This window comes from Ranitomeya imitator, chromosome 2 (assembly GCF_032444005.1).
Source record: "Ranitomeya imitator isolate aRanImi1 chromosome 2, aRanImi1.pri, whole genome shotgun sequence".
NCBI classification, from domain to species: Eukaryota; Metazoa; Chordata; class Amphibia; order Anura; family Dendrobatidae; genus Ranitomeya; species Ranitomeya imitator.
In genome coordinates this window covers 447,124,016-447,140,891 of record NC_091283.1, presented here as the reverse complement: position 1 = coordinate 447,140,891, position 16,876 = coordinate 447,124,016, and the positions used below count along the sequence as shown (strand labels likewise).

The 16,876-nt window shown below is 42.8% G+C and overlaps 1 pseudogene; it reads right to left on the bottom strand.

Annotated features, from left to right (window-relative positions):
- Positions 1-3,030: 3,030 nt before the first annotated feature.
- LOC138666688 (tigger transposable element-derived protein 1-like) lies at positions 3,031-6,388 on the bottom strand (annotated as a pseudogene).
- Between the last annotated feature and the right edge of the window lie 10,488 nt (positions 6,389-16,876).

Here is a 16,876-nt window from a genome sequence, read left to right as displayed (position 1 = left end):
GGATAGAGCTGGAGTGACAGAGGCTTCAGATCTACAAATAGATCTTCAGCCTTATTTGCAAACACTGATTTTTCAGTAACGGAGGAACGGACTGGACTTGCCACGGAAAGGTATCCCTGAATTTGTCTTTGAAAGAGCTACATTGGCATATAAAAATTTTGGGGGATGAAATCCTGATTAGATTCCCTTTAATTTCAGAATAACTTTAGAAGAGATTTGAACGTCATAACTTCCATCACAAATCTTAAACCAAAGACTTTTTTTTTCAAAATATTGGCCATATGAATGATTTCCTTTTGCCCATGTGGTTAACTATATGTATTACTAAGGATATGTTCACACTAGCGTGTTTGGCGGTCCGAGTCCTGTGAATGTGGACATCACACAGACAAATGTTATTCAGTGTGTTAGTTCACATGAATGGTCTGTGTGAAAAATAATTTCAGAATGTGCTAGTCTCATCCTTTTTTTTCGATCGAGACTCTCCTATATATTTCGGTGGGTGTGCAAACAAAAAGCGGACACCATCCACATGGCATCAATTTTTTTTACAGATCCTTTGCAACTATTAGACTGTGTACCCAAAATGAGCTTTTGGTAAGTTTTTGATGCAACCTATTTTCGCTGCTGCCAAAACGCAGATTTTTACCCTTAGGCCGGCTTCACACTCAGCGTATGAAAATACGGTCAGTATATTACGGCCATAATACGCTGAAAAGTCCCGAAAATAGTGGTCCGTAGCTCCTCCGTAGGCAGGGTGTGTCAGCGTTTTTTGCGCATGGCATCCTCCGTATGTAATCCGTATGGCATCCGTACTGCGTGGTTTTCTTGCAGGCTTGCAAAACCGACATACCGCTATAGAAGTGATCCATGTGTCCCAAAAAGAAAAAAATATATATATATACTGTCTATATATACAGTATATATATATATATATATATATATATATATATATATATATATGTCAGTAGACACATATATGTATATATATTAATATTTATTCCAGCGCTATACAGCTTGAAAGCCGGTAATTCAATTACCGGCTTTTTCTTTCTCCTTCCTAAAACCCGACATGATTTGAGACATGGTTTACATACAGTAAACCATGTCTTCTCTCCATTTTTTTTGCAGATTCCACACTACTAATGTCAGTAGTGTGTATCTGCAAAATTTGGCCGTTCTAGCTCTTAAAATAAAGGGTTAAATGGCGGAAAAAATTGGCGTGGGCTCCCGTGCAATTTTCTCCGCCAGAGTAGTAAAGCCAGTGACTGAGGGCAGATATTAATAGCCTGGAGAGGGTCCATGGTTATTGGCCCCCCCCTGGCTAAAAACATCTGCCCCCAGCCACCCCAGAAAAGGCTCCCAGGCTTTCTAGGAAAGTTCCCACGATCTATGAACATCCAGCAGAGGGCGCCTCACCGCAAATGAAGCTAAATATAGATCATTGATCTATATTTAGCCTCATTCCCCGGGGTTTTGCAGCAAGGAGCAGCCTGCATTAGCGGAACTCCTTGCTGCAAAATGTTTTAACCCCTTCAGAAGGATTTACATCGTTGGACGTTACAGATCTGCGGAGGGTAAGTATATTGTTGGTTTATTATGTTTTTTTACTTACAGAACGAGGGTCTTCAGTGACTGGATTGGGCGTAGAATAAAATACTCCAACAACCATTGTTTTTATTTCATTAAAATAATGTTTAATAATGTGTTTGTGTTTTATTTAACCCTTTACTACAATTGGATTAATAATGGATAGGTGTCATAATTGACGCCTCTCCATTATTAATTAGGCTTAATGTCACCTTACAATAGCAAGGTGGCATTAACCCTTCATTACCCCATATCCCACCGCTACACGGGAATGGGAAGAGAGTGGCCAAGTGCCAGAATAGGCGCATCTTCCAGATGTGCCTTTTCTGGGGTGGCTGGGGGCAGGTGTTTTTAGCCAGGGGGGGGCCAATAACCGTGGACCCTCTCCAGGCTATTAATATCTGCCCTCAGTCACTGGCTTTACTACTCTGGCGGAGAAAATTGCGCGGGAGCCCACGCCAATTTTTTCCGCCATTTAACCCTTTATTTTAAGAGCTAGAACGGCCAAATTTTGCAGATACACACTACTGACATTAGTAGTGTGGAATCTGCAAAAAAAATGGAGAGAAGACATGGTTTACTGTATGTAAACCATGTCTCAAATCATGTCGGGTTTAGGAAGGAGAAAGAAAAAGCCGGTAATTGAATTACCGGCTTTCAAGCTGTATAGCGCTGGAATAAATATTAATATATATACATATATGTGTCTCACTGACATATATATATATATATATATATATATATATATATACCTATTCTATGTGTACACATTTATTCTACCTATTGGACTGTAAGCTGTCAGTGTGATTTTACTGTACACCGCACTGAATTACCGGCTTTTCTCTCTAACAGCGCTGCGTATTTCTCGCAAGTCACACTGCTTGTCCGTGTGTAATCCGTATTTTTCACGCTTCCATAGACTTTCATTGGCGTATTTCTTGCGCAGTACGGTGACAAACGCAGCATGCTGCGATTTTGTACGGCCGTAGAAAGCCGTATAATACTGATCAGTAAAATACGGCAGATAGGAGCAGGGGCATAGAGAATAATTGTGCCGTATTTTTTGCGAGTTTTACGGACGTAGTTTCTGCGCTCTTACGTCCGTAAAACTCGCAAGTGTGAAGCCGGCCTTAGAGCAAAGTGGATGGGATTTATTGAGATCTCGTGCCCCACTGTACATATATATATATATATATATACAGGTAGTCCTCGACTTACGACGTTGATCCGTTCTAACGCGGCGTCGTAAACCGAATTTCGACGTAAGTCGGACCATACGTTTATACAGTAATGTACCATAATAACATTATCAATAAACATAGGTACAGTCAAATATTGTGCAGTACAGTACGTTTAATAATGAAATACTGTACTGTATGTGCTGTAACAGTAATAAACAGTGTAATAAACAAAGATAACAATTCCAAAGAGAGAGCAGGCTTATTGGGAGGAAGCTGCAGAAGGTGCTGGAGATACTGGGGGAGGTGAGTCAGGAGAGGCAGGTGAGTCAAGAGGGGCAGCTGAGGTAGAGGGTACAGGTACAGGATCTGTTGCAGGCCTCTCTACCTTCTTGAAGTACCGCTGCAGGTTAGTTTGGAAGGAGACCATCTTCTTCTCCTCCAAGATCTCCTTGTAACACCTAAGGGAATCCATGACTCCTCTGGCAACCCTAGCGTACCTTTCCATGTTGGGATCCTCAGCCTCAAACCTTGACAACCCTTCCTGTATCAGGGCAAAACCTCCTGCCAAGCCCTGCCTTGTAAATGTCTTAAGTTCTGGGGTTGGTATGTCTTCCTCTTCCTCTATCATCTGCTTCTCCAGTTGAATAAGGTCCTCAGCAGATAACTCCTCTCCATGAGATGCCAGTAGCTCTGTGACATCATCCTCCTCCACCTCCAGATTCATTGTCTTACTCATATCAACAACGTTCCTTATGACATTAGTCACTGACTCTTGGACCTCTGTGACATCATTCACAAACCGGGGACACAGTTTTTTCCACACCCCATTCATACTGGTCTGCTTAACCTCATCCCAGGAATCAGCAAAACTCCTTTAGAGTCATAGTAACATAGTAACATAGTAACATAGTTAGTAAGGCCGAAAAAAGACATTTGTCCATCCAGTTCAGCCTATATTCCATCATAATAAATACCCAGATCTACGTCCTTCTACAGAACCTAATAATTGTATGATACAATATTGTTCTGCTCCAGGAAGACATCCAGGCCTCTCTTGAACCCCTCGACTGAGTTCGCCATCACCACCTCCTCAGGCAAGCAATTCCAGATTCTCACTGCCCTAACAGTAAAGAATCCTCTTCTATGTTGGTGGAAAAACCTTCTCTCCTCCAGACGCAAAGAATGCCCCCTTGTGCCCGTCACCTTCCTTGGTATAAACAGATCCTCAGCGAGATATTTGTATTGTCCCATTATATACTTATACATGGTTATTAGATCGCCCCTCAGTCGTCTTTTTTCTAGACTAAATAATCCTAATTTCGCTAATCTATCTGGGTATTGTAGTTCTCCCATCCCCTTTATTAATTTTGTTGCCCTCCTTTGTACTCTCTCTAGTTCCATTATATCCTTCCTGAGCACCGGTGCCCAAAACTGGACACAGTACTCCATGTGCGGTCTAACTAGGGATTTGTAGAGAGGCAGTATAATGCTCTCATCATGTGTATCCAGACCTCTTTTAATGCACCCCATGATCCTGTTTGCCTTGGCAGCTGCTGCCTGGCACTGGCTGCTCCAGGTAAGTTTATCATTAACTAGGATCCCCAAGTCCTTCTCCCTGTCAGATTTACCCAGTGGTTTCCCATTCAGTGTGTAATGGTGACATTGATTCCTTCTTCCCATGTGTATAACCTTACATTTATCATTGTTAAACCTCATCTGCCACCTTTCAGCCCAAGTTTCCAACTTATCCAGATCCATCTGTAGCAGAATACTATCTTCTCTTGTATTAACTGCTTTACATAGTTTTGTATCATCTGCAAATATCGATATTTTACTGTGTAAACCTTCTACCAGATCATTAATGAATATGTTGAAGAGAACAGGTCCCAATACTGACCCCTGCGGTACCCCACTGGTCACAGCGACCCAGTTAGAGACTATACCATTTATAACCACCCTCTGCTTTCTATCACTAAGCCAGTTACTAACCCATTTACACACATTTTCCCCCAGACCAAGCATTCTCATTTTGTGTACCAACCTCTTGTGCGGCACGGTATCAAACGCTTTGGAAAAATCGAGATATACCACGTCCAATGACTCACCGTGGTCCAGTCTATAGCTTACCTCTTCATAAAAACTGATTAGATTGGTTTGACAGGAGCGATTTCTCATAAACCCATGCTGATATGGAGTTAAACAGCTATTCTCATTGAGATAATCCAGAATAACATCCCTCAGAAACCCTTCAAATATTTTACCAACAATAGAGGTTAGACTTACTGGCCTATAATTTCCAGGTTCACTTTTAGAGCCCTTTTTGAATATTGGCACCACATTTGCTATGCGCCAGTCCTGCGGAACAGACCCTGTCGCTATAGAGTCACTAAAAATAAGAAATAATGGTTTATCTATTACATTACTTAGTTCTCTTAGTACTCGTGGGTGTATGCCATCCGGACCCGGAGATTTATCTATTTTAATCTTATTTAGCCGGAATAAGTCAAGTCCTTATTCCTTTCAGTTGCTGCTAAAGCATTACCAATGACCCTTCGGAGGTAGTAGGCCTTGAATGTAGCAATGACTCCTTGGTCCATAGGCTGTATTAGGGCAGTGGTATTAGGTGGAAGGTAAACCACCTTGACATTAGGGTTAAAGTCATCCAGATGGGCAGGGTGTCCAGGGGCATTGTCCAGAATAAGCAACACCTTAAAGGGGATATCCTTGGAGGTACAATACCGCTCCACACCTGGCACAAAATGGTTGGTGAACCAGTCATCAAACACTGCAAGTGTCACCCATGCCTTCCTATTAGACTTCCAGATGACTGGTAGTTGACCCTTTGAAATGCCCTTGAGTGCCCTTGGATTCTCAGCCTGATACACCAGCATGGGCTTCAGTTTGTAGTCGCCAGCAGCATTGCCCCCAAGAAGCAAAGTCAGTCTCTCCTTACCGACTTTATGACCTGGTGCTGACTTCTCCTCCTTGGCGATGTACGTACGGTTAGGCAAACGTTTCCAAAACAAGCCTGTCTCATCCACGTTGAACACTTGTTGAGCACAGTAATCACCCTCCTCAATTATCTCAGCCAATGCTTTAGGAAACTCAGTTGCTGCTTTCTCATCAGCACTAGCAGCTTCACCTTGCACTTTAATGTTATGGAAATTGGCACGATCCTTAAACCTCATAAACCAACCCCTACTTGCCACAAATTCTTCACTTTCACTTCCTTCCACCTTTTGTCTTTTCAACGCCTCAAACAGTCGCTTAGCCTTCGCCTGAATAACCATAAGGCTCACAGGTATACGGCGTTGATTTTGGTCTTCCAACCAAAGCACCAGTAATCTTTCCATCTCAATAATAAGACCACTACGCTGCTTTGTTATCACTGTCGCTTTAATAGGAGCAGATCCTTTCACATGTTCAAGGATACGATCTTTATCCTTGATAATCGTAGCGACAGTCGAACGACTAAGTCCTAATGACCTGCCAATTTCTGTTGGTGTTTCCCCCTTATCAGATCGCCTTATGATATCCACTTTCACCTCCATGGTGATGGCCTTCCTTTTCTTTGATGCACTGGTATCAGATGAGTCTTCCTTACGTTTGGGAGCCATAATGAAGGGTGTAATGGCGTGCAGGAGACTTGTTTTCCTCTGTAACCGGGTGCAGTGTACAGTACTGGACGCTATTGCTCCGCCCCTGCACGTAGTTCGACTTACGACTCAAAACCACGTAAGTCGGAACGAGGCGTCGTATAAAGCGTCGTAAAGACGAAACGTCGTAACCCGAGACCGTCGTAAACCGAGGACTAACTGTATATATATATATACAGTACAGACCAAAAGTTTGGACACACCTTCTCATTAAAATTTTTTCTGTATTTTCATGATCATGAAAATTGTAAATTCACACTGAAGGCATCAAAACTATGAATTAACACATGTGGAATTATATACTTAACAAAAAAGTGTGAAACAACTGAAAATATGTCTTATATTCTTGGTTCTTTGAAGTAGCCACCTTTTGCTTTGATGACTGCTTTGCACACTCTTGGCATTCTCTTGATGAGCTTCAAGAGGTAGTCACCGGGAATGGTCTTCCAACAATCTTGAAGGAGTTCCCAGAGATGCTTAGCACTTGTTGGCCCTTTTGCATTCACTCTGCGGTCCAGCTCACCCCAAACCATCTCGATTGGGTTCAGGTCTGGTGACTGTGGAGGCCAGGTCATCTGGCGTAGCACCCCATCACTCTCCTTCTTGATCAAATAGCCCTTACACAGCCTGGAGGTGTGTTTGGGTTCATTGACCTGTTGAAAAATAAATGATGGTCCAACTAAATGCAAACCGGATGGAATAGCATGCCGCTGCAAGATGCTGTGGTAGCCATGCTGGTTCAGTATGCCTTCAATTTTGAATAAATCCCCAACAGTGTCACCAGCAAAGCACCCCCACACCATCACACCTCCTCCTCCATGCTTCACGGTGGGAACCAGGCATGTAGAGTCCATCCGTTCATCTTTTCTGTGTCGCACAAAGACACGGTGGTTGGAACTAAAGATCTCAAATTTGGACTCAACAGACTAAAGCACAGATTTCCAGTTGCTTAAAGTCCATTCCTTGTGTTCTTTAGCCCAAACAAGTCTCTTCTGCTTGTTGCCTGTCCTTTAGCAGTGGTTTCCTAGCAGCTATTTTACCATGAAGGCCTGCTGCACAAAGTCTCCTCTTAACAGTTGTTGTAGAGATGTGGCTGCTGCTAGAACTCTGTGTGGCATTGACCTGGTCTCTAATCTGAGCTGTTGTTAACTTGCGATTTCTGAGGCTGGTGACTCAGATAAACTTATCCTCAGAAGCAGATGTGACTCTTGGTCTTCCTTTCCTTGGGCGGTCCTCATGTGAGCCAGTTTCTTTGTAGCGCTTGATGGTTTTTGCAACTGCACTTGGAGACACTTTCAAAGTTTTCCCAATTTTTCTACTGACTGACCTTCAGTTCTTAAAGTAATGATGGCCACTCATTTTTTTTACTTATCTGCTTTTTTCTTGCCATAATACAAATTCTAACAGTCTATTCAGTAGGACTATCAGCTGTGTATCCACCAGACTACTGCTCAACACAACTGATGGTCCCAACCCCATTTATAAGGCAAGAAATCCCACTTATTAAACCTGACAGGGCACACCTGTGAAGTGAAAACCATTCCTGGTGACTACCTCCTGAAGCTCATCAAGAGAATGCCAAGAGTGTGCAAAGCTGTCATCAAAGCAAAAGGTGGCTACTTTGAAGAACCTAGAATATAAGACATAATTTCAGTTGTTTCACACTTTTTTGTTAAGTATATAATGCCACATGTGTTAATTCATAGTTTTGATGCCTTCAGTGTGGATGTACAATTTTCATAGTCATGAAAATACAGAAAAATATTTAAATGAGAAGGTGTGTCCAAACTTTTGGTCTGTACTGTATATAATTTATAAAAAAAAATTACTCAGCGTAAACCGATCTGCTGTGAGAGTTTCAAGTCCGCAGCAGGTCAATCTCTCTTGCGGGTACGCTGCGTTTTCTGTGTGGATTTTCCCCATAGACTTACATTAGATGCGGGAAAATCTGCAGATATACATCACACATGAGCTTTTAGTGCCTTTCCACTGTGGAAACGCATCAAAGACGCATTTGATCTGCACATGGCTATATCAATAAAGGTGTGTCAAATCCAAATACCAGGAAATATCAAAAGCAAAGCAGCTTTATTTACAGAATGATGTATCAAAAATGGACAAAAAAAAGCAGCCACAAAATCGCAAGTAACCTAATAGAGGCAGAAATGGCGCAGAAAATTTGCAACATGAAAAGCTCATTGTGGGAACGTAGCCTTAACATTGTTTCTTAACTATTATGTATAATACAGATACTCGTGCCATATGGATGTCAGGACTGGAAATACAGATGAAATTACAAATTAAAAATCATCCCTCCGTTATTTTCTGGATAAACAATTTTTCATACTTTCATGTAAACCTCATTCAGATGTCCGTGTTTCACATACATGTTTTATCCGTGGATTTTATGAATAGAAGATGGAAAAGTTAGGCCACATTCACACAATCAGTATTTGGTCAGTATTTTACCTCAGTATTTGTAACCTAAATCAAGTAGTGGGTGATAAATACAGAAGTGGTGACGTGTTTCTATTATACTTTTCCTCTGATTGTTCCACTCATGGATTTGGCCTACAAATACTGAGGTAAAATACTGACCAAGTACTGAACGTGTGACCGTGGCCTTATAGCCTATGGGTATGTTCACATGTCCATTTTATTTTGCAGACCATCCCGGATCATGTTTTTCAATCCAGCATCAAACTTGCCAATGCAAGTCTATGGGTCTGTGAAAATCCCTTGTATCTTTGTGATGTCCATTTTCCACTGAGTGTTTGATAGAAGCTTGAGGCTATGTGCCCACTTTGCGGATTCGTGTGCGGATTTTTCCGCAGTTTTTGAAAAATCCGCAGGTAAAACGCAGTGCGCTTTACCTGCAGATTTACCGTGGATTTTTTTTGTGCGGATTTCACCTGTGGTTTTACACCTGAAGATTTCTATTGAGAAACAGGTATAAAACTCTGCGAAATCCGCACAAAGGATTGACATGCTGGGGAAAATAAACCGCGGCGTTTCCGCGTAGTATTTTCCGCAGCATGGGCACTGTGGATTTGGTTTTCCATAGGTTTACATGGTACTGTAAACCACGTGGAAAACGGCTGCGAATCCACAGGGCCAAATCCCCTGCGGATCCACAGCCAAATCCACAATGTGTGCACTTAAGGTACCTTCACACATAACGATATCGTTAACGATATCGTTGCTTTTTGTGACGTAGCAACGATATCGTTAAGGAAATCGTTATGTGTGACAGCGGCCAACGATCAGGCCCCTGCTGGGAGATCGTTGGTCGCTGAACAAAGTCCAGAACTTTATTTCGTCGCTGGATCTCCCGTGGACATCGCTGGATCGGCGTGTGTGACACTGATCCAGCGATGTCTTCACTGGTAACCAGGGTAAACATCGGGTAACTAAGCGCAGGGCCGCGCTTAGTAACCCGATGTTTACCCTGGTTACCAGCTTAAAAGTAAAAAAAAAAAAACACTACATACCTACCTACCGCTGTCTGTCCCCGGCGCTGTGCTCTGCACTCCTCCTGTACTGGCTGTGAGCGTCGGTCAGCCGGAAAGCAGAGCGGTGACGTCACCGCTCTGCTTTCCGGCTGCTGTGCTCAGTCAGTGCAGGAGGAGTGCAGAGAAGCTGAGCGCCGGGGACAGACAGCGGTAGGTAAGTATGTAGTGTTTGTTTTTTTTTACTTTTACGCTGGTAACCAGGGTAAACATCGGGTTACTAAGCGCGGCCCTGCGCTTAGTAACCCGATGTTTACCCTGGTTACCCGGGGACTTCGGGATCGTTGGTCGCTGGAGAGCTGTCTGTGTGACAGCTCTCCAGCGACCAAACAGCGACGCTGCAGCGATCCGGATCGTTGTCGGTATCGCTGCAGCGTCGCTTAATGTGAAGGGGCCTTTACCCTGAGAAGTCTCCAACAGTTAATTTTTTTCTGCATATAAGAAAAACTGATGGTAACGAATGTAATGACAAAACGCTGCTGAAAATCGAATCCAGCGCAACAATGGAAGTCTGTCCAGTTTATTTTTTTTCACATGCGAGGAAAAACCAGATGTCTGAATGAGGCCTAAGATGAAGTATACAAATATATAGCCATGTATTCCAACTTATAAAAAATCGTTTTCATGTCAGTCCTCTTTAGTTCAAAATATGGAAATCAGAATAGGTAGACAGTATACCCAGCAAGGACACTCTGAGGAGAAAGGCCTAAAAAGTAACTGCTCTTTTGGCCGGTTTCACACGTCAGTTTCCTCACATACCGGAGACATTGACTTACGTAGACACATTGAAATCAATGTGTCTCTGCACATGTTAGCGTGTTTTCACGGACCGTGTGTCCGTGTGCAAAACACGGAGACATGTCAGTGTTCGTGGGAGCGCACGGATTACACGGACCCATTAAAGTCAATGGGTCCGTGTAAAACACGTACCGCACACGGACGTTGTCCGTGTGCAGTCCGTGTGCCGTGCAGGAGACAGCGCTACAGTAAGCGCTACCCCCCACCCCCACATGGTGCTGAAGCCGCGATTCATATCTTCTCTGCAGCAGCGTTTGCTGTAGAGAAGATATGAAAAATCCTTTTTTTTGTTTCTCGTGTTTAAAATAAAGATCCCTGTCCCCAGACCCCCCCCACCACCACTTGTGCGCCCGCCCGCTGTTATTAAAATACTAACCCGGCTCCCTCGCAGTGTCCTGTCCTGGCCGCAGCTTCTCCTGTATTACAGTCATGAATATGCGGCTCCACCTCCCATAGGGGCCTAGCCTAGTACTCCTTAACGGGATAAACTAATCAGAAAAAAAATTAACCACTTCCTGATTGTCCACAGTCATTAGGTGGCAGGTGGTGCGAGTGCCCATTATCCAGCAACTTATTTTGATATTACTACATTATCCCTCTTACAATCTCATTGTACATTGAGGTGAAGACAGAAGCGGTTAATCACCACTCCTGTCTTCCCTTTGTCAAGCAATGTATTTTACTGAATGAGAACTATGGAGTAAACAGAAGCATCGGCAGAGACGATGTGGCTAACGATGGATTTTGGCAGTCCAGATTAATTGACTGTGTTATTTGTATTATCACTTCTGGCCTGTATTTAATACAGTGTTGTGTTCCCTATGTCAGCACATTATCAGTGCAGTGAGTGAAGGGGGCTGGCTGTCTGAGCTTATTTCTAAAGTGACCCCATTGGCTATAAGAGGCAAGTAAAAGTCTAGAATAAATTCCCTGTAATCCTGCTGTTTTCTATTCTGATCACTTTTAATCTCATATTTACAGACAGCAAGATTTTTATTGGTGACTGGCCGAACATCTGACATGTTAGGAGTCTCTCAACTTTCGCTCTCGACAGATGATGTCGGGGGATAATGGAATGGGGCAGTTGGAATTTTGATGGATGATCCTTTAGTTTTCAGGGGAGAAGAGGCAGTGTCAGACCTTTCTGGCAGTGGTTTACTCCTCTCTTCCTGTGGAAAACATATGAATACCCATCCGAGCTGACACTTGCCGCTCATGTGTATGGTAGAGATGACTGTCTACTGAATAAACATTCGTCCGATAGCTTTGTCATAGGAAAGATTAGTTTTACCCTAAAGCAAAAGTTTGGATTTTTAGAAAATTCCTTTAAATGCTATTACCCATACACAGGATCCCCCATAAATATTTTGGTCAGTCCCCTAGAGTGAAGCACAGTTTGCATGGTCGACCATTGCTCCATTTAAATGGAAGACATGTTGATCTCATTCTCTTGATCAGTGGGGGTCCCAGCGATCAGACAATTTTTATCTAATCTATCCTGATAGTGGGTGGTAAGTTAGAAAACCCTTTAAATCATATTCTTATAGTTCAACTGACAACCGCAAGTTATAAGCATGGAGTGTCAGTAAATTGAAAAAGCTAACCCAACCTTTATTTCTGGTCTATTTGCGTATAACCATTCCTTAGTACAATTACAAGATACAGTAAAGTTTCTGTAAAGAGATTGTCCCTAAATTTCACAATATCTATATATATAATTGTCTAAGGGTTTTTCTGTCTGTCTGTCTGTCTTGGAAATTTCACGTCTCTGATTGGTCGAGGCCCCCAGGCCTCGACCAATCAGCGACGGGCACAGCATGGCGACGATGATGTCATAAAGGTTGCCTCGACCAATCAGCGACGGGCACAGTCTGCCGCTAATTCGCCTCAACCAATCAGCGACGGGCACAGTATCGATGTAGATGTCATAATGGTTGCCATGGCGACGAAGATGTCATAAAGGTTGCCTCGACCAATCAGCGACGGGCACAGTCTGCCGCGAATTCTGGAATCATCATTGTCCATATACTACGGGGACATGCATATTCTAGAATACCCGATGCGTTAGAATCGGGCCACAATCTAGTAAACTGTATATATAATTAAATAAATCTCTTGGATGAGATGAGGCTGATGTACTTACTTTGAAAATACACGTCTCATTCATTGAAAGTATTATTTTCTGAAGTATTTTATGAGTGCACGTCCAGTTGTTTAATTTTAGGAGTACACAACTATTCTGACATTGGTATTTCAAAGTAAGCACTCCAGCTTTATCAGGTTTAATTTTGTATGCATTCCTCTTTCACACATCAGTATTTTGCCATCAGTCACAATCCGTCTTTTTGAGAAAAAAACGGATCCAGCAAATGTTGCTGATGGATCAGTTTTTTTCTCATAGACTTGTATTAGCGACGGATTGGACGGATTGCCGTCGTTTGACGCATCCATCATAAAGTCTTTGTCCGTCGGCCGGAAACAACGGACAAAGTAACGTTTTTGTGTACGTCGAAAAGTTGGACAGGGACAGATCCTGCGCCGTCCGTCGTTGGCTATAATGGAAGCTTATGGGCGCAAGATCCATCGCTATCCGTCAAAAGATGGAATCTAGCGACGGATTCAGTTTTTTCAAACTGAGCATGCCTGGAAGAATTTCTATTCCTTTAATTTAATCCATTTTCCATTCAGGGAATCTCTCTCTCTCTCTCTCGAATTCTGGTCCTGTAAATTCCTGCGGCAGCTGCTTCGACGGATCCATCAAAAAAACGGATCCAGTGTATCAGTTTTTTACAATCTGCACAGGATCCGTCTTTTCAACACTTTGACGGATTGTGACTGATTCTTAAAAATTGATGTGTGAAAGACGCCTAAGCTCAATTGGAATAGTGAAAGAAAAGCTTTCGGTCTATCAGGAGTCCAAAAAAGAGATATTAAGATTATGAACTCATTGGGTACAGTGAATGATGGCAATCACTGTATAGCACTGCAGAATAGGTGTAATGATTGTGGTTGCAGAGGGTGGAACTGGGACGGGGCCCATGTGGGGGTGACACCAGCGTCTAATTCAGTAGGATGAGTCTGAGGACACACATTTAACTGAAATGTGTTGAAGCACAGAGACCTGCTGGCTCTCTGCACTGTGGTACATGCCACTGTCCAATCAGAGACTGGATGCTGATGACAGTATTTCCGTCACGGTCAGCGCGTGGCAGTGACATCATGCACCATGACGGGCAAGCTAAAATTAGCTGCCAGCTCCAGTGCCAGCTAGAGAACAGGGCGGTGTGCCTCGTTGGAGCAGAGGAAGGTGAGAAGAATCAAATTTTTTTTGCAAATGTGTTGGAATGGTACAGGGAACATTATTACTGGAAATGGCTTAGGATCAGTCATATTACACCAGGAAAGGGCCTAAGATGGGGGATAATATTACTGAAAGTGGCAAAGATGGGGGACATTATTACAGAAAGGGCCCAGGATGGGTGACATTATAACAGGAGGGGGCCTAGGATGGGGGACATTATTACTGGAAAGGGGTCAGTATGGAAGATATTATACCAGGAAGGGGCTCATTATGAGGTTAATTATACCAAGAAGGTGTCCAGTATATGGGTCATTATTAAAGGAAGGCTCCAGGATTGGAGACATTATTACAGATAGGTGCTAGGATGGGGGGACATCATTATATGGGGGGCGAACACACGTCTTTAACATTGTCTAGAATGCTACAAGGGTCCATACATCTGACCAGGTGAAGGCCCAGGTCCAAATTTTGCATGGACCTGGGTCCATCAGTTTCTAGTTATGCAAGCGGGCACTATATAAGCAATTAGAGAAAAAATATTGCAATATCTCAAATATCCAATCAGCTAGTTCCTGGTGAACTTGCTCAATTCAAGAGCTCATTCAGACATCCGTTTTTTGCATACAACTGCTATCTGTGGTTTTCACAGATAGCACTCGTACCTGTGATTATGTACTAGATGGTGGCCCGATTCTAACGCATCGGGTATTCTAGAATATGTACGAGGTAATTTATTTATGAAGATTTAAGAATAATGCAATTACAGATCATCAAAATATATAAACCATTACATGAATATCTAACCGTATTTAAATACATCATCGGATGAAAGAAGTACATCGACACTATAATACATTTGTTAACAATATCAACCCAAAATATTTTTGTACACCACATAGACTGACTGAACGTGTTCAGTAAACGTGAGTGAGCTACGTCACACTGTGACTGACAGAACTTATTCAGTAAACGTGAGTGAACTATGTCGCCCTGTGACTGACAGAACTTGTTCAGTAAACGTGACTGAACTACGTGTGTTATGAACAGGTGATTCAGAACCACAATGGACCTAGTGGTTAAGAGCACTTAAAGTGACCTGATAGTTACTAACATAGGACGAGCTCTGAGACGTGGGAACTCTGCTGACCGCAATCCCTAATCCTATCATACCACACCAGAGGTAGCCGTGGATTGCGCCTAACGCTCCCTATGCAACTCGGCACAGCCTGAGAAACTAACTAGCCCTGAAGATAGAAAAATAAGCCTACCTTGCCTCAGAGAAATTCCCCAAAGGAAAAGGCAGCCCCCCACATATAATGACTGTGAGTTAAGATGAAAATACAAACACAGAGATGAAATAGATTTTAGCAAAGTGAGGCCCGACTTACTGAATAGACCGAGGATAGGAAAGATAGCTTTGCGGTCAGCACAAAAACCTACAAACAACCACGCAGAGGGGGCAAAAAGACCCTCCGCACCGACTAACGGTACGGAGGTGCTCCCTCTGCGTCTCAGAGCTTACAGCAAGCAAGAAAAACCAATTTAGCAAGCTGGACAGAAAATATAGCAAACAAAAGTAACACAAGCAAAACTTAGCTTATGCAGGGCAGACAGGCCACAAGAACGATCCAGGAGAAAGCAAGACCAATACTGGAACATTGACTGGAGGCCAGGAACAAAGAACTAGGTGGAGTTAAATAGAGCAGCACCTAACGACTTAACCTCGTCACCTGAGGAAGGAAACTCAGAAGCCGCAGCCCCACTCACATCCACCAGAGGAAGCTCATAGACAGAACCAGCCGAAGTACCACTCATGACCACTGACCACAGGAGGGAGCTTGACCACAGAATTCACAACATACGTGGCACTGTGACTGACAGAACTTTTTCAGTAAACATGACTGAACTACGTGGCACTGTGACTGACAGAACTTTTTCAGTAAACGTGACTGAACTACGTGACACTGTGACTGACAGAACTTGTTCAGTAAACGTGACTGAACTACGTGGCACTGTGACTGACAGAACTTGTTCAGTAAACGTGACTGAACTACGTGGTACTGTGACTGACAGAACTTGTCCAGTAAACGTGACTGAACTACATCACACTGTGACAGGCAGAACTTGTTCACTAAACGTGACTGAACTACGTGGCACTGTGACTGACAGAACTTGCTCAGTAAACGTGACTGAACTATGTGGCACTGTGACTGACAGAACTTTGTTCAGTAAACGTGACTAAACTGCGTGATACTGTGACTGACAGAACTTGTTCAGTAAACGTGAGTGAACTATGTGGCGACCAATCAACGACGCGGGATTTCCCTTACAGACAAACAGACAGAATTAGACGATTATATAGTAGATGGGGATGTTTAGATATCCATGATTTTACATGTAGGTGGAAAATCGTCTAGACATGTCTCAGTTTGATCCGAGGGTTGAAACAAAATTGTTAATGCAACTCTATGGGTCTGTGAAAAATTTTCAGACTGTCAGAAATAAGAAGGTTGACAAACTTTTTTTGTCTCCACATACAAGACAAACTGATGACACTTGGACTGCACTCTGATCAAAATAATCTATTTCTTGTACATAAGAAAAATGGATGTCTTAATGAGGCCTAACGTAATGTAAAACATTTCTCTAAAGTAAAAAACCTTTCATCAGTCCGAAACCTTTCTGCAAGATAAAAGATAATTTACAGATCGCTAGAGATTTAACCACTGGGACCCCCACCAATCACCAGAACGGGGCACTTTTATAATTATTAGTATACAGCAGCAGTGCATATGATCATCACGTGCCATTTCTTCAGCATTCCTCATAGAAAATGAATAG